General features: G+C 40.3%; 1 protein-coding gene across 6 annotated transcripts in view; it reads right to left on the bottom strand.

The window, feature by feature from the left end:
* LOC105434240 (tubulin monoglutamylase TTLL4) overlaps positions 1-24,551 on the bottom strand; it is a 139,525-nt gene that overhangs the window by 72,824 nt on the left and 42,150 nt on the right. For all 6 annotated transcript variants that reach the window (XM_089076219.1, XM_089076221.1, XM_089076220.1 and 3 more), the window contains one exon: positions 19,698-19,749. The gene's annotated coding sequence lies outside the window, so the exon portion shown is untranslated. The remainder of the gene's footprint in view (positions 1-19,697; positions 19,750-24,551) is intronic.

Below are 24,551 nucleotides of genomic sequence, written 5' to 3'. Positions count from 1 at the left end.
TGGGTCTGATAATAGACACATTAAGTCACTCTCAACGTCAAATTCTAGCCGTTCAAGCAAAAGCCAGCTGTGAATACGCCAGATCAAAATTTTAAATTCAACTTTGAAATCCATTTTTCTTTCACAGAGATCTCGGACGAGAGATTGGGTCGCAAACAAAGATATTTTCATGAGAAAGATTTTTCGATGGACCTCATAGAATTCGAGTAAAGTGAGACTAGTACCAAGAAAATCATTCTTGTAACGAAGAATTTTTCTATATAAAGAAACAAATAAAAAATATCTTCTTTCTATTTTTGCCAAAATTATTAAAGGTAAACTGCATAGTTTTAAAAAAGATAAAGAATTTATAAATATTTTCTATTAAATCACGATTAATAAAATTAAAAAAAAATTTTTTTATTTTCGATATTTTACATGCAATCATTACGTTTGATATAGAAAGTTTGATTGTATTTTTTAACTAGGCCTAAAATTTGTAGCAATTAATCGGCAAGGCTCTTAAATAATAATTCCTTCATAAACGGCAGTGGGCAGTGGGACAACTGTGGGCAGTTATATCTCTAAAAGGAAGTTATGCGATAGGAAAGGAATCTCTTACCACTTAGACATCAATTTCTCTTGCGTTTCCCCTCAATCCCTAGCACGATCACCGAGCCCTTTTGCTTACAACCACCCTCCCACATATCCCGGTCAATCCCGTACAAAAAAGAAAGATAATATGAAGGAAAAATGAAGAAAGGGAGAAGGGGAAAGAAGAATCGGTCCCTCGGCTACACATCGCGGTCGAATGCATCCTCGGTCGCGAGATCTCTCGGTTTTTGAGGCGAGACAGATTCCGATTCCTTTGTTGAACACGTGCACGAGAAATCGTAAATCTAACCAAAGGAAACCCTCGTAGGAAACGAGAAAAAGGGAGAAAGAAGAAGAAAAGAGAGGTAGCGATTCGTTGAGGTACTCATGGCACACCCATATACATGGGGCATAAGGAAACCTATACTAAGTGGATAATGGGCCAATGGCGCGGCCCGACATCCCCGTTTCACGTCTTTGGGTCATGATTCTTGATCTTCAATCTGCAAGGATCTCGAGAGGGCCTACGACTGTGCGCGAGGGCGGCCGAGGAACGAAGGGACGTGGCCGTAAGGGCCCATTGTCGACTCGCGATCCATTATGCGAGGCGGCTGAATGATAGAAATATTTGTATCCTCGCGCACCGCGGCTCTGGAGAGACTCTCCGGAGAACACTTAAAAAACTCCGGATCTCCGCATCTCAAGTAGAAGAAGCGCTTATCTGTGCCATCCGCCGGGCGACGGTTTGCGCGCCTTTACGCAGCTTCCCTCGCGCGAGATTCTAGATTCAGTTATCCCGAAAGAGATAAAAATTGACGCACATGCGGCACTCGAGCGCTCTGTATTTTGTTTGCCGTTACAATACAACTGAAAAGTTAAACGTGGAAATATTGCAAACATGTAGAAGAGAAAATTTAAGGGAAGCTACGTTTCTAAATTATACGCGCATACCTTTTTAAAAATGTGTAAAAATGTGTTTATTGTTGAAAATGTTTAGAAACTTTTGGATACTGAGTTTTCAATTTAAAACACAATATTTATTTAAGTGCACATTATAATAATTTCATATAATAAATATATGGCAAAATAATACTATTTGATAATGTATTGCAGTATTTAATCACAAGATTTAAATTAATATATGTCCGTTGTTACTAAAATTATGTAAAGTTAAGAAAAATTCATCGAATAAATAGTTATTAGTATCTTCATGGAAGAAATTAAGAAAACGCTCACTCATCGTCAATTATATATTCCTTCCTTATGGTATCCCCTATGGTGCTGTCACTCATTCCGAGTCCTAACATAAGCGAACTTCGACTTACAAGGGAAAAGAGCAGGCGAGTAAAAACGCGATCTTTCGCCAGGACGACCTGCCGTCCAAATGGTTTCAACGACCGTTCTAAATATACATTTTACGGAAAATGTGAACATGTCCTCGTGACAACTTGGAAAAAGTTTTCCCTCAGACGACACAGGGCACGGGTGTGTCGACCGACAGTATATTTGTCAAGAATGAAGGGAGAAAGGGAGAAGTCGTTTCGATTTTCAGCCACGTGTGTTTTGTATTACGGACGTAAAGCTTTTTTTGGATTGACGGATGTGTGTGTGTGTGTGTGTGTGTGTGTGTGTGTGTGTGTGTGTGTGTGTGTGTGTAGACAAACCAAATTTCGCGCGCATGCCTGAGCATTCCTGTCGGTTTCGATGGTGGTCGTACCACCGTCGTACTCGAGCCAATTATTATCGGTTTCGTGTGACCACTTCCGCTCGTACCTGATCGGATAACGTTCGATCGAAACGTGATATACGTTCGCCCTTTCATTTCATATCAGCTGATTCCTGTACGTGAAACTAACAAGACGAAATCTCACAAAATGACTCGCGAAGGATACAAAAGATGAAAAATCTAAATTGGAAATTCGCGCAACATTCCATCTCAAAGTTTTACAGATTTTTTTTTTTTAAGATACAGAATATCGAATCCAAATAAAGTAAAATAATTTATACAAAATTATCTCACAAAGATATAAAAAAAATTGCAAATTTTTCTTCTTCTATCTTTAAATCACATAATACAAAAATATAATATAAAATGTATTTTTATAAGAAATTATTAAGAAAATATTACAAACCATTGACCACGAGTCTCTATCTTGAACCACGTATATAGCGACTGAAAGACGAGTAACACCGACTCATAAATTCCGACACGTTCACAAAAGTCCCGAATTCAAAAAAAAGAGATATATAAAATGAAAGCAGAGCACGCTCACGTCTATTAATAGATAATCTCTTCCAGCCACACTCTCACGGAAAAAACGTTCTCTGGTGAAACCTTACGTGTGGAAAAAAAGTCACTGACCACGTGCAGTCGCACACATGATGTCATGGGAAAGACGGAGCCACGAAAAAAAAAGTCAAAAGAATTCAAGCCTCACGATGCTTTCGACGCCGCCGTAATATCATGACCCAAGACTCGAGATTAAATCGTATCGTCTCCGTTTTTTTTTTAGCGAAGCAGCTTTTCACAGGTATCGCAACAGCTAAAAGCTATCTAACTGCAGGTGCACCCTAATAACACGACACGCGAATGGAATTCCATAGAAAAAAATTTTTTTCTCACAACACTATGATGAATCCTTCACTATTCCGTTTTAAACAAAGATAAAAGACAATAAAAATTGTATCTTAAAATACAAGAATTTTTATATATATTTTTGTTTCCGATTTAAATATTAAGTAAATGTCAAATAGCTTTTCTATAAAACATTATTAGAAAAAAAAAAATATTCTAAATGTGTAAATATTAATGATCTTTGAATGATCGTAAAAATGATAAATGGGAGCTTTAAAAATGTTGGCGATGCGTGTCCTTGTATATCAGAACAGTGAAGTATCGCTTACTCAAGGTGCACATAATGGTGATTGCATTACGTCCGCAACGCGTGCAGAGTATGCCAAGTGCACAGAGAAACGCAGCCGCGGGGATTCACCGCAATAAATCGCGAGTTGAATTTCACGGAGTTACAACGAGAGGTTTCGCCTGATTAATAACCCGACCGGGGGGAGGGGGGGGGAGGAGGGAAGGGAGCCGGGAGAAGGTCTGAAACGTGATCTTTACCTGCCTATCGCAATTTGAGAACAGAAAGGTTTCTCCCAATTTAAGTTTTTAACGATGAAACTGGATATTCTAGATGAATTTACGGACGGGCTGATTGCGTTCAGATTTCAACCTGCGGTGGACACGATTTAAATAAGAAACCCGCGACATCTCGCAATGATACATGCGTGTTATTTCATTCGATATCTTTTTTTATTACGTCTATCAGGAATATATTTCGATGACCGTTCAGTCACGAGGAACTTTAAACAACATGCTATACAAGAGGTCAGAGGAGACTTTCTTGCAGAATTTAAATATATAATCCTTCAAATCTTTAAATAAAAGAATATAATATCTCAAAGTGCTTTAAACGTGTCGACTTACAAACTTGGAAAAATGTTTTATTTAGATTGCTATTTGTCGCTATAAGAAAATTATATTACTATAACAAATATAATTTAATTTTACAGCAAATATAAACACGGATTCACATAACTTAAACGTTATTGATCTGTTTAAATAATATTTGCACAACACGGTTAATTATTATTAATATATATCTTCTTTTTTCTCTGAAATGATATATCATTACGTATCGTTTACCGCATTTGGAAAAATATATATAATAACATATCGCTTACTCCGGCTTTATTTGCGTTATAAAATGAGACGAGGGAGCGTGCTCGTTTGTGGCGCAGTGTGCACGTTTGATGCGTGCAAACTGCGCCACGGCAGGAGATCGCGCGGCTAACGAGCTTTTTCCTAACTCCTCCCTCCCGACGCTTAACTTAAAAAGTGCCCGTAATAGCTCGCAACCCTCTGTATCGCATTGAGCGTGTCTATCGTCAGAAGCCACTCGCGTGTCACGCGAAGACTCACGCATCACGCGAAACGTATCCGATACTTTCCGAGAAATAAGTCCGATACTAACTCGGAAATCGACGGTCCACCTGTTGCGCCCATTAAACTCTAAACCCGCCCTTTTCTAATCCACCACGAAGGACCCGGCCGATTCACGCATTAGCCGTACCAGCTACCGCTGTTACGCTCGTATCTCGTAGATTTTTAGGCATCTCGTAACACTACACGCGCACCTGCCCTCTCTCACGGAAGAGATCGTCGTCTCGTTCGTCGGATCTCCCATGGAACTCAAACTACTATATACATTTTTTGTTTTCCTTTTTCCTTCAGCAATCCGTCGCCCGATGAGACGATGGGGAGGGAGGTTTCCTCTCCCTTACCGATTTTTTTATACGGGTCACTTGGACGCCGGACAGGAAGCGCTTACAATGTTCTTTTTTTCTCTACCACCTCCTCACTTTTTTTCTCCGATCGGAAGAATCTCGTAGGATTCCGTAATCCCAGCATCCGGTTTCACGTTTCCATCGCGCAGCGACGTAGCGATGCTCGATTTTGAAATAAGGACCCCATAAGCTTTGATAAATGACTCGCGATGACCTCCGGAGCCATTGTTGCGATAATAAATGGATAAACAAACGGCCATCTGGAAGCTGTCACGAAAAGCTATTAAATTATCAGATTGCGCTAGCCCTTAGAAAGATAATTTTTTTCACCGAGAAATATAACATCAAAAAATTATTATATGTCGGTATATAAATATTATAATATTTTAACACTTTACAAATGTAATTAAATCAAACATTTGCGATTTTTTATTTCATCTCAAATATTTTACGAGAAATTTGCAATTTATCTAATTAACCTTTTCAGTCCAAGTCAGCGTTCATGGCGCACATCTTACATTCTACTTTATAACAATGGTAAAACCTTAAACAGATCTCCCGGCTTTACACATGTTCGTGACTGAGATAGTTGTCAATGTCCCCCCCCCCCTAGGTGGGCACAATGAATGACTCCTCTCGCAGGAAGCTGCGAGAACGAGAAAAGAGGCCTTTATGTTTCGCTAGACGCGGAAGAAACGGAGACGCCTCCGTGTTTGCTTGTGTTTGCGCGATCCTACGAAAAATCCATTGAGGCAATGTCCAACAGTGCAGCGTGCTTCCCATTGTGGCAGCCCACGCGGTTGTTACGGTTACCCGTAGAACGAGGAACTTTGTCTCGTGTTTGGGATGTGCCCCACGAGGGTGTAAACGGGGCGCAAACGGGGCGCAAACGGGGCGCAAACGAGCCACAGTCAAATCCAACGACCCGTCATTGACATCGCTTTGTCGTTGTTAAGGATTTATTTCCGTAGCTCGACGGGACTTTTAAATGTATTGTCGTAGCTGTTAATTCGTGAAATAGAGACTTAATAGAGAAAATTGAGTTTTCGTCGAAGAAGGGATGTAAACACAATTTCTTCGAATCTTAATAATCTTTCAGTATAAATTAATGTTCTGTAATAATTACAAGATTTCTTAAGAATGCTACAAGTAATCCATAAGTTATGGAACCATTCTCAAATTTAAATTTCGGGTATTATAAAAAACGACGTATATATTGAGGATATGTTTATCTCCGAAAGAATGAGAAAAATATAACGTAACCTTTTCTAAAATAACTCAATTCTCAAAGGACCTGAATCCAATCCAGCTTGGCTCAGCGTGAAAAATTTAAACGCTCCAAGAGATCCCGAGGATTCTTCGTTAAGCCTTGTAAAAGTCGTAAAAGTCGAGAGAGATCTCAAGACGCCATCGAGCCATAAAAGTTACCCTATCCCCTTCCACCATCGTAAGTAAGTAGCAACTGGCGTCCAATTTAAAGTACACTGTGATCACGACGAAACGTCGCCTACCTGTCTTCTGTCACGTGCGATATACATACCGATAACACCACATACTTTATTACAGACATAGAAGAAAACGCCAACGCGAGGAAAAGCCTTTACGATAATCTCGGACATTTTATGAGATATCTTGGGACGGTGGTAGTAACACCGAGGAAAAAAAAAAGAGATATATCGATGCTGATCGAATACGACCGCGCGCGACTAATTGGGCCCGAATAAAGGGCGCGCTTGTATAGAATCGAGAAACGCATCGTAAAAGTTCGAGTGTAAACTCTTCGAAACTTTATGTCCGACGAGTATACGCGTAAATACGTCGATGCCAAGGGTCTCGGATGTGGCACTTAAAAATCACCGACATCGTCCCGAACCGTCTCATTAATCGCTGATTCCGTGATATACGTTTACTCGCTGGAGAATAAAATTTAGGGGAGATTCAAGCTTAAGCTTGAATAAGAGTTTCATCCCATTTTTAATCTCTAACCAATTTTTCTTGATATTATGGACCATATGGAACGTATGGTTTTAAATTATTACAATTCAAGGAAAATATATTCTCTTGGAGAGGAGATGCATTTTTTTATGGAATTATGTATTCCTAAAAGGAATACGCAGCACGTATGCGTATTTATTATAGTTGCCAGAAGCTAAAAGTGAGCAATAACTTTCCTCTCAATAGGCTACACGATTGTATATATATATATATCTCGGAATACACACTCGCATATGTGTTTCGGAACAGACAGTCTCGTTTAAAGCGATACGTGTTCTCCACCCCGCGGCGCGGTGTACAAACTGAACGACACACCTCAGCGTGTGGGTGCGATCGAGGGCGATCGGCGCACAATGAGATCGACATCGTCATGGAAAACGAGAAAAAGGGCTTTCGCGCAGAAATTTCCGAAATGGAATCGCGTGAATTGGTCACTTTTCATCCACAGAAATGAAAAAACGGTCCAGTGCGCATACGAGGTGTACTGGGCGCCCGCTCTTTTCTTCACGTCCACCTGGTGGGATATCGCGAGATGGCCAGGCTCACAAAGATATACGCGCTGACGAAAATATTTAACGACAAACGACATTGTCCCCGGCGCAAGTGTCGTTTTTTTCTCCAGAAATTGCAACATCGCTCATTGGATCTGCGAGCGATCCAGCAGCGACACTCTGAAAAGTTTCAGTAGCGACATGCTGTTTCTTGACCAAAGTTTGCCCACCGTGTGCTACTCGTGAAAGCCTCTCAATAGAGAGAGAAAGAAGGAGAGTCACGCAGTTGTTATATATTATTTAGAATGTGTCCGGCTCAGCTTGATATCTATCGCAAACGGTGAAAAGATCTCAAAGCGTCATCATCTACGAAAGATAGATGCTGCGAAGCCCAGAAATTATCACGTTTGTAAATCACAATATATCAATAAATAGTAAAAATTAATATTGAACATTAATAAATTTCGAGAAGGACGTTTATAGAACGTGATATATATCATCAAATTTCGATTAAACAGAAACAAAAACCTAACCCCTTTTTATTTTTACTAAAGAAAAACCGACCGCAAATTTGCTGATGTTATAAAATCCGTGCGTGAGATGGTACATCTGATAATTCGGGAACAATCTGCATATTAATTTATTTCCATCGTAAAGAAATCGATATCGAGAGAACGCGGAAGCGACCCTCTCTCGATCGGCGCGCGTGATTAAACGTCGAAGTTGGAATTTCTGAAATGCAATTTAAAACAAGCGGACGCTACGTCCGCCCGCTCCGGAGAGAAAGACGCCCGCGAGGCTCTTTTCACGCTCCCTCAACATGCCCCGCAACATGCGCGTAACGTACAATAACTCACAACTCATACAAATAATCGGGGTTACGCTACGGGGGAACGAGCGGCGGGGGAGAATCCGCTTTCACTGTCTCCGTTCGGGCGCGAGAACGCCTCCCTAGCACCCCGGCAACGCGAGCCTTGGCCTCTTTATACCTCACGTCGCCACAGGGACTCTTTTTTTTTTTTCACGCCAAGCCCCCACTTTTATTATTAACGCCCTTGGGCCCTCGTTTCTTTCCGTGGGCAGATCGAGGCGAAGGCGCGAACGGGGCGGCCTGTTTTCGCCTCTCAAAAAGGGCCTCGGCCGCCTCCTGCTCGCGAGGCACTCACGCGTCAATGATGATCAGCTCCGAGGGCGTCGAAAGTGACACCGCAGGGCCCGCAGGGCCTCGCTAACTACATCGCGGCTGTCACAAGTGTTGCTGGATTACAGGGCGGAAGAAACACGGATTAGAGATTCTATCCCGCCGTGGCGGCGCGAGAACGTTATTATTTTCTCTGTCTTGTGTCTCGGATTCGCGAGCGGTGCGTGATACTAACTAAGCGAGATAACGAAAGAGCTCCGTTGTATTAATTAGTAAAATAATTAGTTAAAAAAATTGCAATTAGACACTTCAAATAAGCATGAAATTTTAAGTAAAGTTTACAAAAAATGTTCGTCCTTTCTATTGATCATTATGTAATTTCGCAAATACTATTTTCAAAAAAATCCATCAATTTTATACCGCTTTGTCTTATGCGATAATCAGACTTGCGAAATATTCAAAAAACGAATTGGTTCTCAACCGGCTGAAGGATATCATTATCGATTAATTGTGGTACATGTAATTTTCAGTCGTAAAGAGAATTTCGCGGGTAAAATAAAATCACGCGGTTTTACGTTCCTCGGAATTTACCGAGCATTTACGGAAATTACACCTCGTTAGGAGCACGCATCACAAAGGAAACTTACAATACTCTCGCCTTATATTCCATTATATGCATTTCGCATAAAATTAACTTAATTAACCATTAATTTCACCACCATCGCCGCCTCCCTTCTAATCGTAAATAATATCGCGCTATTCCTTTTACAGTCCCGAAAACAAACCTCGCGCTCACGTTATGGCCTTCTAAATACCTCTCGTTTAATTGCGCTCGTGTCTGGCGACGAAGTGTATCGCCATGAGATATCCGCAAGAAAGCCCGGGCCCTTCCGAGACGAAAACAGGCCGCCCTTCACCGCCCAAGGTGATCTCGGCCGTAAAAGCCCCTGGGTGTTAAAAACCTTCTCTCCTCGCCAGAGGAAGCATCCTCGGCGTGCCTCTCAGATACAGATAGTGAAAGCAGATTCTGCACCACTTCTTCAGGGGGCCCCACTTTTGGATGAACGAGTGCTCGAGACGAGGCAAGCGTGAAAAGGGCACGCAATTGAGCCCTTGCCAGTCCATGTCTGGAAATGCTCATTGAAGCATAATAAAATCTCTCGAAGAAAGAGAAAGAATGTGTATGTGTATGTATGTGTGAAGAAAATAATAAAATTAATCAGAACTCTAAATAAAATTTCTTTCCATTTTTTTCGCCAAATGTCATTGCAAAGATGCGTATTGTAATACATGCAAAAAAATAATAGTTAATTAAAATTATTATATATATATATATATATATATATATACTATATATAATATTTATTATAATAAAAAGTTGGCATACAGTCACAAAATAAAAAATGAGATTTTCTTTCATATTTACGCATACGCGATTTAGCTTTCTCTCTCGTTCACACTCAAAGTTTTATATAATGTTTTATCGTTTTACGTAAAATCAGATTATGCGCGAAGTTTCTCCGTTGTTATAACCGCCATATGGCAACGGTGAAAAAGATTACGCTATTCAATAGAAAATAGCTGAGACGCCCCGATGCATAAATCTCGTGGCAATCAAAATTCCGAACGATGAAACGGCGCTGAATCACAGGATCGATCAGAATCATAATATTTTATGGTGATACGACAGAATCTCGGACAGGAATTGTACGCCGGCCGATCGTTGGACACCCACTTGGTTAAATTAGAAACTCATGAAAATCGAGCGGAGTCACGTCATTTAACGGTACAGGATCGCTAATTGGCATCAACCTGCCCTTCTCTGTCGCTCGTAAGATCGGTGATCCTACAAAGCGGGGCCCTACTACTTCCGGCGATGGATTCGCTCCGCTATGAGTCAAATTAGTTTAAAACGGTATCCAGGGCCCTGTCTGCATTATATAAGAAGATGAAACCAAGACCAAGAAGCGAGAGAGAAGGGAGCGAGGGAGCGAGCCTGTAAATTGGAATCGCTGCGCAATTTCTATGGGGGCTTCGCAGGCTTGTGGGCGGGGACGTGCCCCTGGCAGGTCGAAGAAAAGATCCAGAACCCAATGCGGGCTAACTAAGTTCGACGAGAGGGTGCAGGTGTGCGAGTTTTCCAAAGGACCTCCGTTACACGGTGTCGATATTACAATCTCGATCCGCAGATCAACGAGAAGGTGAAGGCTCGTTTATAAATTACTATTATATAAGAAAGGTAGTTAACAGTTGGCATTTTAATTTAATATCAGAAAGGTGTTGGAAAATCTCTTATCAATTTAAAATTTTTAATATTCTATCTCTCTGGATATATCCAGCAATATTTCAAGCTTTCCAAAATTTATTTATAAATTATTGTAATATCTATTTATAAACTTATTATATTATATTTATTTATTATATTATTTATTTATAAATTTAAAAAATTGTTTTTAAAAATTTCTTCTGTAAAACTTGTCTCTATCTTAAATAATTGTTAAGATGTCAAAGTTGTTTATTATTTCAAGCTTCGCTAAAGCACACAGGTCTCAATGTAATTTGTTATATATGCATACGTTGTACTAGCCACACGCGTTGTGAATCCGCGTGCATAATCCCCCATGTGTTCACGTGCAAACTCCATGGGATTGTAGGATCAACGCGTAAAGGTTGTAAAGAATCTCTAAACTGGTCCTAAATCCTCGCGACATTTAATCCCCTGCTCTTGCAGCGTTTGGCAGCTAAATTCGTATGTGCGATCCAAAAAGGCACGTGAGAAGGATCGTCCATGCGTAACGAGCCGTTCGATTCGCCTAAGACGAGCACACTCTATTGCAGCCTCGATCTTATTCTAGATCGAGCCCGATTAAGCTCTACTTTGATCCGTAGGCGAGGGTCTTACGGAGCCACGATGGAACACGTATTTGGAAAACACGAGTCCTTTCTCGGGCATCTTTACGCGCCACCGGAGATATTTAACGATACGAGTCCTTGGAAGAAAGCTATTAGGTGTGGACTTGCACGCATGGTTGAACCAATGACGCGATCGGCAAAGGTGAGCTACTGGAAAAAAAAAAAAAAAAAAAAAAAAAAAAAAAAAAAAAAAAAAAAAAAAAAAAAAAAAAAAAAAAAAAGAATAACAACATCGACACACTCGGACAATGTCGGATTACAATCTTTTCTAGCAGCGTTAAGACGACACCTCTGATTTCAATCATGATCTTGTCTCATTTTACAACTGTATTTTCTATAGATTGTCAATATAAAGATATTTATAAAAGAAGTTTTTTTTTTTTTTATCAATCAATTTTTTATCAAATACAATACAATAAAATTATAAAATTTATATTTATAAATACAAATATATTTGTATCTTTTCAAAAATTACTTAACTTCTTACTGCAATCTTCTTATACATAAAAAAAAATATTAAAAAATCAATAGAATTAAAAACTACAAGCAATATTCGCATTGATAAGATTATCTTTATATTAATAACATTGTTTAAATTCTGAATAAATGTCTAAATTTTTGTGATAAAATATTTCGATCCAATACATTTATCTAAAATTATTTGGCAATATACCATAGAATCTTATTTTTCTCTTCTTACAACAAGAAATAAAATTCTTTAGAAATTTTTTGAGTATTGTGTAAAGAAATCTCATAACCCTCATTGAATTCGTAACCAATTTGAAAGACTCCCTAAATTGACATGATCAATAAAATTGTTTGACTCGACAAACACGTTTGGATCTTCGGCAAATATGATCCGTGACGATTTGACGATCCTACCTTCTACCACGTGATCTCGTCGAAACGAGCATGGAGTGGATACCGAATAAGAAAATTACTCGGCGAGTCCGTTCTAGATCGAAATAATTTTCCACGCGAGGTCGACACGCCGCGCCGCAGAATTTCCGCGCCACTTTTCCGCGGCGAATAATCCGCATGATAATGTCGGCATTGTGCGCCTCGATTTCCACGGTCGCCGGGACCTTTTCGGAGATCCCAATTACCTGAATTGTTCGCCCGTGTCCAAGGTGTTGAATAAAATTCGATGGCCGCGGAAAAAAATCCGCGATCACCGGGAGGTTGAAAAGGCGATCGCGTCACGCCGATTTCCGCGTTGCCCGGTAGAAAGATCGAGGCAGGAGCGCTCAAAGGAAGGTAAAGAGAAGCGGTGGCGACCGAAAATGCATGGACGGGACCACCCGTTCCGCCACGTTAGCCGGGATCTGCCGCCTCGGTTTCTTGCCTTTAGGCCGAGCAATATACCGATTTTCGGTACTCTCCGCCGACTTCTCTTCTTTCTTCCCTCGTGGACGTGCCACTTTTGTCGCAACCACCCTTCTTTCGCGTGATCGCCACCCTAATATTCCGTGACGACAGGTCACTCCTGCTTCTCTACAGCTATCGATAAATCCTCCCTCCCCATACTCCCCGGTTAAATGTTATTTACAAGCTTGCCTGCTTTGCCATCAAAGAGACGAGCACCAGCTGTCGAATCATCCGCACTGATTGTTCGGCTAGAGATGATGCAACTCCTACGCGAAGGATCATGACAAATTCTATAAGCAGATTTTATATCAAGCAATTTTTTTTCCTTTGTGTGTTGTAGACTGACCAACTTTAAATAATAATCATACGCGCAATTGTAACATATATTCTACATTTTTTAATTATAAATTTTCAAAGTTAAATCTCAAAGTTAATTTAAAAGTATTCGACTAATTAAATTTTGTAAATTAATTAATTTACTAGAAGTCTTCTAACTACGTATAACATTCGTGTATGTGGTTCGACTAAAAAATAACATCAATCATGAGACGATACTCTTTTACTCTCTGTAATAAATTTTTTTCCTATATAAACGAAATAGAAACTTAATTGCGGGGAACTGAAGTGAACTATGAAGTGCCGCGCACGCGATGCCGGTTAAAATAACATCTCGTGTTGATTGCACAACGGTGGCGGCGACGAGTTTGGTAGAGTAATTTTTGTTTCGAGGGAGGGACCAACCAGTTACGGTGATCATTCGAGAAGCGAGACCGTGTATGGAGAAGTAATTGCTCGGATTCGTTCTTGTTGTCAGCCGACGTGAGAGTCAGATGCCTCGTTCGTTATCCCGAGTCGTGCCGAAAAAGGCGAGATTGTAATTAAATCTTTTTAAAGTGATTTAATAACACAATTTCGGAACTATACGTGACGATAATGTTGCGTCAGGTGTCGCATAACGCGATCCGAGAGAACATCGCCGGGGCAAAGAAAAGTCCGACACGAGGTAAGAAACCGATGCTCTTCTTGAAGCACTCGCGACCGACAAGCACGATCGAGGGTCTTACAGCGTTTTCTTTCGAGCGGAAATCGCCGTTAAAAAGGAGCAACACATGCTTGGTGATTCACAAAAAAAAAGTACGAAATTACGAAGGTTTTAGAGACGTTCAAAATATTGAACAAACCTAAAAGGTCCCTCTGGAGTTGTTGAAACGGAAGCACAGTCGGAAGTTTTCGAGCATATAATTCGATTCTACAGTTCGCTTTTTTGGATATGACGGAAAAAATTTAAGTTACAGCTTTGTATCCTCCATAATAAGCTAAAATTTCTAAATCAATTATCTCTTTATACGAAATTTTATTTAAAATAAAATAGTGTCCAACTATTAAAAGTACCGTACATCATTGCTACATTATTATTATTTCACTAGGGTCAAGGAAGAAAAAGAAATATACGTTCTTTATCTAATTGTCCGACGCAGTGGGAAAGCAATGCGTTCCACGGAAAATCCGGTTATCTTTCCAGACACGCGGAGAACACAAAAAGGAAGAGGAGCTCTTCTCACGCGAGAAGAGGTACCAATTTTCACGCACGCCACGAAATCACTTTATAATAACACGGAAGGGATTTTTCTCCCCCCTGTTGTTCATCACGCCAACGTAATGATACGGAAGATTTCTTTTCCCGTGTTGGCAATCCCCGCGCGAAGGATAAAAGAAATCGTGCCACCGACGTACGAGAGAATTGTAATAGTCATTAGGCTATTTCGGACGTTACGAAGAGGACGAGCGGGGGGGGGAGAAGGAGGAGGGGGCGAATATAGAAAAGGAGAGGCAAGGGGGATCTCTCTAGATGGACCACGGTTTTTTGTGCCCCTTGAGGGTTTATAGCATCGACGGGGCACTTGTTACGACAGTGGATGCACGTGTTCTAATGGATATACCGGACGCGGACGAGAAAAAAATGTGGCTTCTCTAGGCATTGCCATGGCGCGGAGGGATATCTAGGAGGCTCGACTCCGAAGGATAGGCGAGATAGATGATGAGCCCGAGGCACGCAGGGCCGCATTCATTTTGATCCTGAGAAATAATTTTCAAGAAACTCATTTATGAAATCATCATTTCCAAAGGAAATTGTCGTGTATTTTACTTTATAGATGAAACAAACAGCAAATGAAAATTTATTCATTTAAACTTTGTCTTCGCGTAATCTTTTATAAGGATTGCATTTTTAAACAGTTTGTTTATTTGTCTTTCTATATTCAACATAGTCAACATTTTAATAAATTTTAAACTTTTTGCTATAGACACATAACAATCAACAGTTAATGTTTCGAATAATATTCGAAAAAAAACCTCCTTTAAAATAAATTAATTATGTCATAAATTGTAATTATCTATTTCAATTTTAATTTAATAATTAAAAATTTTGATAAAAATATTTTCATCAAAATATCTGTAAGACACTAATATACTTTTATATCAAAAAACAAAGAGATTTATCAGAGATAAATAATTTCACTATTGGAACTAATCATGCTTTGCATAATAAATTTCTCTTAAATAATTATGCCAGTCATAATAGAGCCTGTAGAAAAGACAAGACTGCAGCCCTGCGAGAACAACGTTATCTGACACAGAAATCTTCGAAGGGCCCACATAGACTGGGGCCTGCTGTTCTCTCTTTCTTTTTGTATGTTCTTTTCGCTTTCTCCTTCTGCTGCTCTGACTCACCCTTGCACGTGTTCAATTTCAGCCCCTTTGAAAGCTCATTCCTTATCCCGCTGGTCAGGATCCTAGAGAATCCTCGCCGCCGGACTCGAATGAGGTCCTTTCTCGGCCAACCGCTCCGCCCACAGGACCCTTCGCGTACGAGAAAAGGGCCCCGACCAAAGAGACCCATCAAACTCCTCCACGTGTACGTAAAAAAGACTCGGGAGGCACAAAGACGAAAGGGACGTCGTCGGCAATGGCCGTCGTCTCATCTTCGCGAAAAGTCATTGTCGCCTTTGACATTCGAACGAGCATTTTCGAATAATTGTTATCGTACATTTCGACGATTCGGGGCGAGGTCCAGACGGCCCAGAAAAACGTCATCGTATCGATGGATGAATCAGCATCGGGCGTTTTGTGGAACGCCGATATTCAATATAATTCGCCGATTCGTAATAAATCGCGTGAGACAAAATTAAGCGCCGTCTTGTATCGCGCGCAGATTTTTTGTGTATCTCAAAAAATTATGAACTGTTTTAAAAATAAATCAGACTGTATCTCTATAACCTTAATTTTAATCAAATGTGTTGGAATTAATAAATCAATTTAATCAATAAATTAGATTCTTAAAATTGTCTCACTCTTAACAAGTGAAAATAATGTAAGATATTGTGTAATATTTATATACATTTATATGTATTAATGTTATAATGAAATATATATATATATATATATATATATATATATATATATATATATATATTTCATTGTAACATTAACGAAATTCAGAGAAAAAGAAAGAGAAAAATAAAGAAATTTAAAATAAAATTTATCATTTAAAATTATCATAAGTAAAAAAAATTATTAATAATAAGAATTATTATATAATATAATATCATTACATATTATCAAATTAATATACATGTATCATCTAAGCGACGCCTTTCTTGTCTGAAACATTCCGTTTTGCATACTCTTTTTCATTCGCATTTGATTCAGGTTCCGAACTGTCCGTTGCAATTTTCTACGCTTTGCGAATACGATGGATTTATGAGCTACGCGCATCTGCAATATCATTACATCCGCGTCCTTTGTAAAAATAAAACGCACTCGGCGAGGCAAATGTTACTCACGCGCGGATGGAACGTAACGTCGTAAAAAAAAAAAAAAAAAAAATCGTGAAACACGCAAAAGGATCTCGCGAGCATCTCTGCTCCCGAAGGAAGACGAATCGAATAGACAGGATACCACGATGACACGGTCCACGCTAATCCTGTGATAGAAATCCTTAAGCTGCTACCGGTCATCCGGCAGTGTAGGAGGGCAGCACAGAAAGGGAAGAAGGGAAATGTATAATTTATAATGATAATCCTTTAAGAATGGATCCGTGCCCCGGAGGCAGATTCATGGTCCTGCGATCTTCAATGCGACCCTCTCCTTCCGACACTCTTCTTTCAGAACTCTCCGCTCGAAATTTTTTTTCTCTCCTTCACCCCCGGTCGAGTGAATCACACAAATCGATCGAGCGTGCGGCAGTTTCGTCAAGATCTTGTGTTTACATAGGTGCAGAACTTGCGAGGAACAGCTGTTTATTTAGGAACATAAATGCCGACTCGTAAATGGAAACGGATCTTTCCGAGCTTGGCGCGCAAGACTTTGGAAGATTTCAAATCCGAAGGGTCGAAGGAAGGAAAATCGCCGCAAAGTCCTCCAGAGAAGTTTGTCAAGACTCTCGAATTTGGTGTACCAGTAATGTTTGATATTGATATTAGGATTCTCGTGTTGATCTTGAAGCTTATCAAGTTCATCACAAACGCATCGACGCGTCTTTATTGAAACTAAACGTTTCAAAGGGATTGGATTCTCGATAAAACATACATATATTTTAATATTTTTATATCTGAACTCGTATAATGATTTTTATCAATTAGAAAATTGCAATTTAAAGAAAAAAATCTACATCGACCATTCGATATCGTGCAAAAGCAACGGGAGTGAAATCCCGAAACCCTTCCCCTTTCTATGGTGTATCTAGGATGATGAAATTCGCCATTGAAAAATACGTGTCGAAGCATCACGTGAGAGAGTTAGAATGCGTCCTTTTAAAAAGACTTTCTCACAACACACCCTCCCAAGGATGCACCCACCCACGTTAGATTCGCTTTTCAAACGTCTTGGCAGGTCTTCGCATCCGGTAAGATGGTCCTCCCTTTGCGCAAGACTTTAGGACGAGACATGAATACTGATCTGTGTGGAAGATCGCGCAACTTTCGAACAACACGTCTCATCTGCAGTTGGCACGTGAAGAAACTCGATCAAAGCGAGCCCTGAATGTCCCATGCAGGTTCGAACCTGCACCGACGAACCTGCGGACTCGAGGAGTCTGCCGTAAGCATTTCGAGTTTACGTAACGCGTTAAGAAAAAAAGAAATCTTTTCTTCTCGCGTAGAAACCATTCCGCCTTTGTGCAGAATGGCGAAATCCGAACGTGTTCGAACTTGCGAGAATCTGCTTCAGAAAAAGTCTTTTCTTCGTGTTCATTCGAACCTCGTCCCTCCCCAAATATTTTTTAAAATTGTGTTCATTCTATCATTGAAATCATCTAAAAGATTTCTTATTTCAGTTTATTGATAAAAGTAATTTGAGATAGCAGTCTGATATAAAAATCTTGAAAATATAAATACGCTTTCGGAAATACGTAAAATATTTATCCTTGGTTTTTCAAGTAATCGAAATAAAACAGATCTAGAAAAAGATCTCAAATTACGCCAAACTAAAAATACTATATATATTGCGCCACATCGGTTAAATAGTTTATCAAATTATCTCGGTACTACCGTACCGTTAATCGGACCATTTTCCGCTCAACGGTCCGCTAACCCAGAATCCTAACCCTTTTACCTGCGAAACGTCGAAAGGATTAGCGGAAACTCGCGAACAATACGGGAAAGGGTTTCCCTCCCGACGGGCTACGCACCTGTGAAAGGGTTGAGTCACGGGATAAAAGATCTCCGAGTCAAAATCCGGGATGTTAGCGACAAGTGCAATAACTAAGACACTTAGTTACTCGCGGACTAATCATCCTGTTTCCGGTGAAAATCTACGACGCTGGTAATTTCAGTCGAGCACCTGGTGTTCTTTGTGGAAACACGAGAAAAGGGCTGCGCAACGGCAGCTGCGGAAACTGCATTGCATATCGTGCAGTCGGCGGTGGCACGCAACAGGTTTTCCCGAGAAACGAGAGACGACGGCGACGATGATGACGTTCCACGAATCAACCCTTGAAATCGTCTTGAATTCTCCTTTCAATGCGTTCGATTCGTTCTCGGCGTAAGATCGAAGTGTCGCTTTTATGATTACGTTATGTTGCACTCACGATATGCCCGGTCGCGCGAGGGTGAGGGCACACCCTTTGTGCCCGTGTTTGACCCTTTTTACCTGGATCACTCTCGCCCTCACGGTTCTCTCATCGTGACGCGAGAAGGGCACGAAGGGGAAAAACGACGAACAAACACCGACCGGTGCTTACCCCGTACGGTGGCCCATTCAGGGTTGTAAGATATGCATCTACGGGGTCCCGAATGGACCCCGAAACTAACAAAATACAAACGGAGATTTTCGTGATTTTGAATAATATTGCATTCGCCCTCGTGGCCACCCTTAACCCCACCCGATACCGCTTCGACGTTTCAATGGGATCGAAAGGGTCCTCTCGCGGTATTATGGTCCGGCCCTTTTTATTCGGTCCACGGAAATTCTCTGGACCGGTCCAAGGGAACAAAGAATTCCGCGTGGTTCTCCAAAGGATAGACGAATAAATCGAGACGCATAAAAGATTTATCCGCGAAGGATGGGTTGTAAGGAAAGCGCGGAATGTTCAACGACATTTTTCAATCTGTCGTTGAAAGAGATTTCAATTTTTAAATCGAAGAACGGACAATCCACATATATTATCTCGCTAAATAAATTTTGATCGCTAAATATTAAAATATGTTTTCCAGTTACTTTTTTGAAATTAAAAACGCATTGATAGAAGACGCGCAAAATATAGCTAATTGTAAGATGGATATTAATGGCTTATATTAGTAGATATTAAATTCCAGATAGCGCAAAATGCTGAACACAAAGACTAGAAAAAAATATATATTATATAGACTCACCAATATCGGATTCGTCGATCCCCGCTTCGGTTGTCTCGCGTTGCTGCTTCACCTGCGGCAAAAATTAGCGAAACGTTAATTCACCGAAATAACAGTGCGTTTTATTGCACGGGTGATAAAACGCGTCCCGCTCGGCCGGGGCGGATATAAAACGAAGGAAAATGTGGCAAATTATAATCGCGCGCGCATTTCAACGCGATCATTAAACGTTTCGTCGAAGACACGTTTCGAGCTTTACGAATCATATTGACGGGCGATAAAAAAGCTCGTTAGAAACCCCCGTTCCGGCGCCCCTCGGTAATTCGAGATGTAATTCGATCCGATTACACACGGTGCCGCCTTAATAACCGAAATTTGTATCGACCCGCGACCGACACCCTCTAAAAAATATTTAATAACCACTGAAAAAAATGTAATCATTCGGGCCTACTATAAATTCACTCTGTTCGTCGTGATCATATGCTGATGCGATCATTTCAAGTAACAAGCGCAATCAAATAATAAATTTTACACAACCCTAATAAATCTTTAATTAGCTACAGCATCTTTCAAAAATATATTGCGCAAATTCTCTCTCCCTCTCCTCCTCCCCCCTTCTCTCTCTCTCTCTCTCTCTCTCTCTCTCTGGACTTAATTGTTTTATTATTATATTCGTTAAATAATGAATTTTAAAACTTCAAATTTTAGTTAATGTTTCGTTATAAAATTACACTTAAAATTGCATTTAAAATTAAGTAAAATATGTAAATTACGTAAAAATCTGTGATAAATAATTTAAATTATTCAAAGGGATTATTTCTTAAGCGTAAAAAAGGAAGAAAATTTTTTATGAACTCGTTACCGCTTTCAATAAATTCAGATCCGTACGCGAGACAAGAGATATAGTTGACTTCCAATCAAGTAGATCTCTATCTGAGAATCTACCATCTACCCGCCGAAAACGATTACCAGTCTCGTAAAAGCGAGAAATAAAAAACGAAAACGGTAGTCGTTGGACTATTTTTCACCCCGAGCACAAATAAGGTCTCCTCTTTCTTAACATCGTCCTTTTGACATATACCGTCCCTTATTTTTTTTCTACCTTATTTTCTCATATTGATTAATAAATAAAGATAAAGATCATCTGATAATTTCTCTTCAAAAAACCATGTAATAAAAAAAAATATAATAAAAAAAAAAAAAACAATCATTGATAAAAAAAAGAACAAAATAAAGAGCCTCTTACGACTGCTTCACAACCAATAAAGTCATAGCCTTTAATCATAATATAGATATAATACTAAGCGTAATCGCTTCAATTAATTTCTAAAGATCATACTTAGACGGGATAAAAGATAGACCGCGATGTTACGCGATAATTATCGCTGCATACGCGGCATCACGCAATTTGCATCGAGCCGATCAACTTGAGGAATGCGCGTAAGAGAACTTCTTTCTTTTTTTCGCGTGCGCTCACGCGTAATGGTACCGATTTTAAGATCGAGATAACTCGCAGCTTCAACCGCGGATGCAGGTTACCTTCGCCTCGAGAAATAAAGCGAGACGCAGCTATCTCGGCACCGACGACGCGGCGCGGCAGCTCGTTCGGATTTCGTCGTTCCACTTCCAAACGATGCTATCGGGCATTAAAATCCGTGGAATGTTCTCAGTAGGATATTTTATTACCGCTTGTAGAGTGTTCCATCAGTGAAATCGTATCGCCTTTCGATTAGACGTAGCATCCACCAGGGGTAGATTAGTATCAAGTTTTTGGATGGAGATGGCCTTTAAATCTCAATGGCACAAAGCGTTTCCTGCCTCTTTATTACACTTGACACAGCGTTAGATTCGAACTAATTTCGATTCAAATCATATCAAATTATTTATCAAAAAGTAAACAGCTCAGAAAGTTTTACCTACTAGATACTGATAGTAATACAGTTATACATTAATGTATTTTTAACTTAATTCCATGACTTATATAAATTATAAAAAAAAAAAAAAAGATTACAAAAAAATTTTATCAAAATATTTTAGAAGATAAAATTGCCGTTGAATGACCAACATGATAAATTTTCCACGAAGGAAAAGATCTATCGCAAAATATGTGAGTGAAAAAATATACTGTCAGATATTTGTTCTATACAGATTTGCGCATTATGAAATATGAATATCTCGATAGTGCATATCTTTTGTTTCGTCCCTGTAATCGCCTCTCGCCAATTTATCCACAGTCGACTCAATGAACCGCAAAGGAAACCATTTATTAAAGTCCACGAGAGAACGAGTGAGCGAGCGAACGAGCGCGGCCGAGTAACGTACGTCAGAAATTTTCAACAGAAACCAACCGGATTCACGGTGGGCGCCGTGCACAGGTCGAGTTATCTCGATCTCGAAATCGGCACGATTACACGCGAGTGCGCGAGGAGGAAGCAGAAAAAAAAAGCAGAGGAAGGCGGAAAGCGGAGAAAGGGAGCGCGAGCGAGAGAAGCGCGGCGAGACGAGGATGCACTTCTGCTTGCACCTGCCGGTGACGTCAGAAGGGACTTCTTGTTTGGGCCTGCTCAGCCCCGGGGGTCACTACTACTGTTTTAGCCTGTGCTCGCTTCTTCGCCTTCCCTTTTCCCTTCAACCTCAGAGGAGGAAGGCCCTCCCCTTTCGCGTCTACCCGCAATATCGTCGAACATGCGTGCGCGAGTTGAGTACTTCGTATGCGAGTGCAAAGAACGCCCCGGTCATTGTTCATGTATTAATTATATGCTAATGAAAATCCCCGTTTCTTAAACGATATTCGACGAACATTTTTCATGGTCACGACCTATAGGTGCGTCCAGAAATAAGACGTATCTATAGAGCTGACGAAGAGTCATCTTACGTAATCACGCTCGACATTTATAATCCGTAAAGAAATATAAAACATTTTGCTCTTAGCTAGCGTTTTTCTTATCATAAAAGTACAGTGCGTATGTGTTTGTCTCGAGATAAAAATAAGTAATATCACTTATTATATCACTTATTATAATACTTTGTATCGCAAAGTATTTCGTTTCCATCGGCAAAACGAGGCTCCTGTTCTGTAATATCCGATATCCGTTGCACGTGCGACAGCTTTGCAGGCTCGAAAATGAATCTCGCATATGTAAATTTTTTTTCTGAAGAAAAAAAATTTAGACAAAAAGAAACGCACGCGTGCGTCCTCGAGCCATCTCTTTAGATGCATTCCGCGACGTGCGTTCGGTCTGATTATTCAAGCGTTCACAGATCCTTTTTCTCGTCAGTTAATGACACGATAAGCGATACTATCATGATGGCAGAATGCCAGAGGTAGCATTTTAATCAAGATCGTGTCATATCGCTCACCTCTAATGTTTACCACGGCCGAACGTGAAGGGGATCGCACGTTCCACCTTCGAAATAACATTTTATCTGATGGGACCCGCGACACTCGTTCCGCACGCAATTTGCATAATCTAATACCTTCGTCGGAGGTGCGGAATAAATATAAAAGTATGACGCGCCGTTTCTGCGCTAAGATTCAAAGCGATGTAATTTGCGAGCGTGATAACAGCTTCGGCTGCTGCGTATAATTTTCGGCAAAAATGAAACTTTTTAATAATCTTCTGCTCAATGCAAATAAATTTTAATTAAATTCATAAATATAACGATGAATAAATTAAAATATACATGTGTACGGTCACGTCGTCAGAAATGTTTTTTCGCTTAAAAAAGAGTTAAGAAATGATGGCCCGCTGAAATTAATCATAATAAATTTTACCAATACACAATAATGAGATTCGATAGAACCTCATTATACTTAGAATTTTAATGTATGCCGGTATGGAGGAGCCGTCATCCCGTTGTACTTAGGCAAGGTAGATACCTAATAAGTAACTTTCAACATCGCGAAATTGAAGATCGTTATTAGCGCGACATGGAATTTATACCGAATGGCTTGTTGATTAATATACCAAGCAATACATTCTACTCAAGAAGCACAGGCGCGTTTTCGAAATTTGTCATGCCGCACGCGCCCGTGACATTTCTCGTTTCATTGTACAATACGTCATTATCGACGCCATAAATCGAGCATAAAATTCCGGATACGGGATGCATAAAAGATGCAGCTGTTAAAAATCTGGCGAAACGTCCTGAAATCGCTGGAGTCTCCTCATGGTGAACGAGCAAAACGATCATGAATTATTAATTCCACATGAGACGCCTCCGGGACGACAAGCGCGCCCGCATCCACGAAAACACGTGGGCGCGGCTTTAAATCAGGACACCTCGCGAATGGTCTTGAATTAATTAAAATTTGACGGTCGCATTAAGAACCGGTTGCAGGATCTATCCGAGCGGCATGAGGATCCTGCGAGATGAGAACGAGCCGCTTCTTTCCACGGCCGCAAGAAGAACGATGCGCGAAGGGAAGGCGAGCGATCTCTGCGGAGATTGCTAGAACGGAACGTCCGCGGATCTGCTCGCGAACCGGTTTAAATCCGCGATTAACAGGAAACGCGCGGAATTATTCGTTTCCTCAATTTTCATTAGGGAGCCGCCTGCTATCTACGAGCCGGAGAGATATTTAAATTACACTCGCCGCCGTGACTGAACCTTACGTTCAGTGGCTTGACAAATATGACAATTGTATGCAAATTGCGTTGTATGTCTTATGTTGCTTGCTCTTTTTAACGTTAATTTCACGTAACCGGAAATAAAACTTGAGCGCCTTCACGCGTTCATGTTTATGATATTCAGCGTGCGATACACTCCATTGACTTGACTACTTCGCAGAAGGACCAGAACCAGTCGATCGATATGCTTAATGATCCACGACATAGCGATTTTAAATTTTATGTTTATACGAGAGGTCGATGA

The sequence above is a fragment of the Pogonomyrmex barbatus genome, unplaced genomic scaffold, assembly GCF_055798465.1.
Source record: "Pogonomyrmex barbatus isolate J1 unplaced genomic scaffold, ASM5579846v1 scaffold2, whole genome shotgun sequence".
Classification (NCBI taxonomy): Eukaryota; Metazoa; Arthropoda; class Insecta; order Hymenoptera; family Formicidae; genus Pogonomyrmex; species Pogonomyrmex barbatus.
Note: the sequence above shows the minus strand (reverse complement) of the source record. Positions and strands in the feature narration are given on the sequence as shown.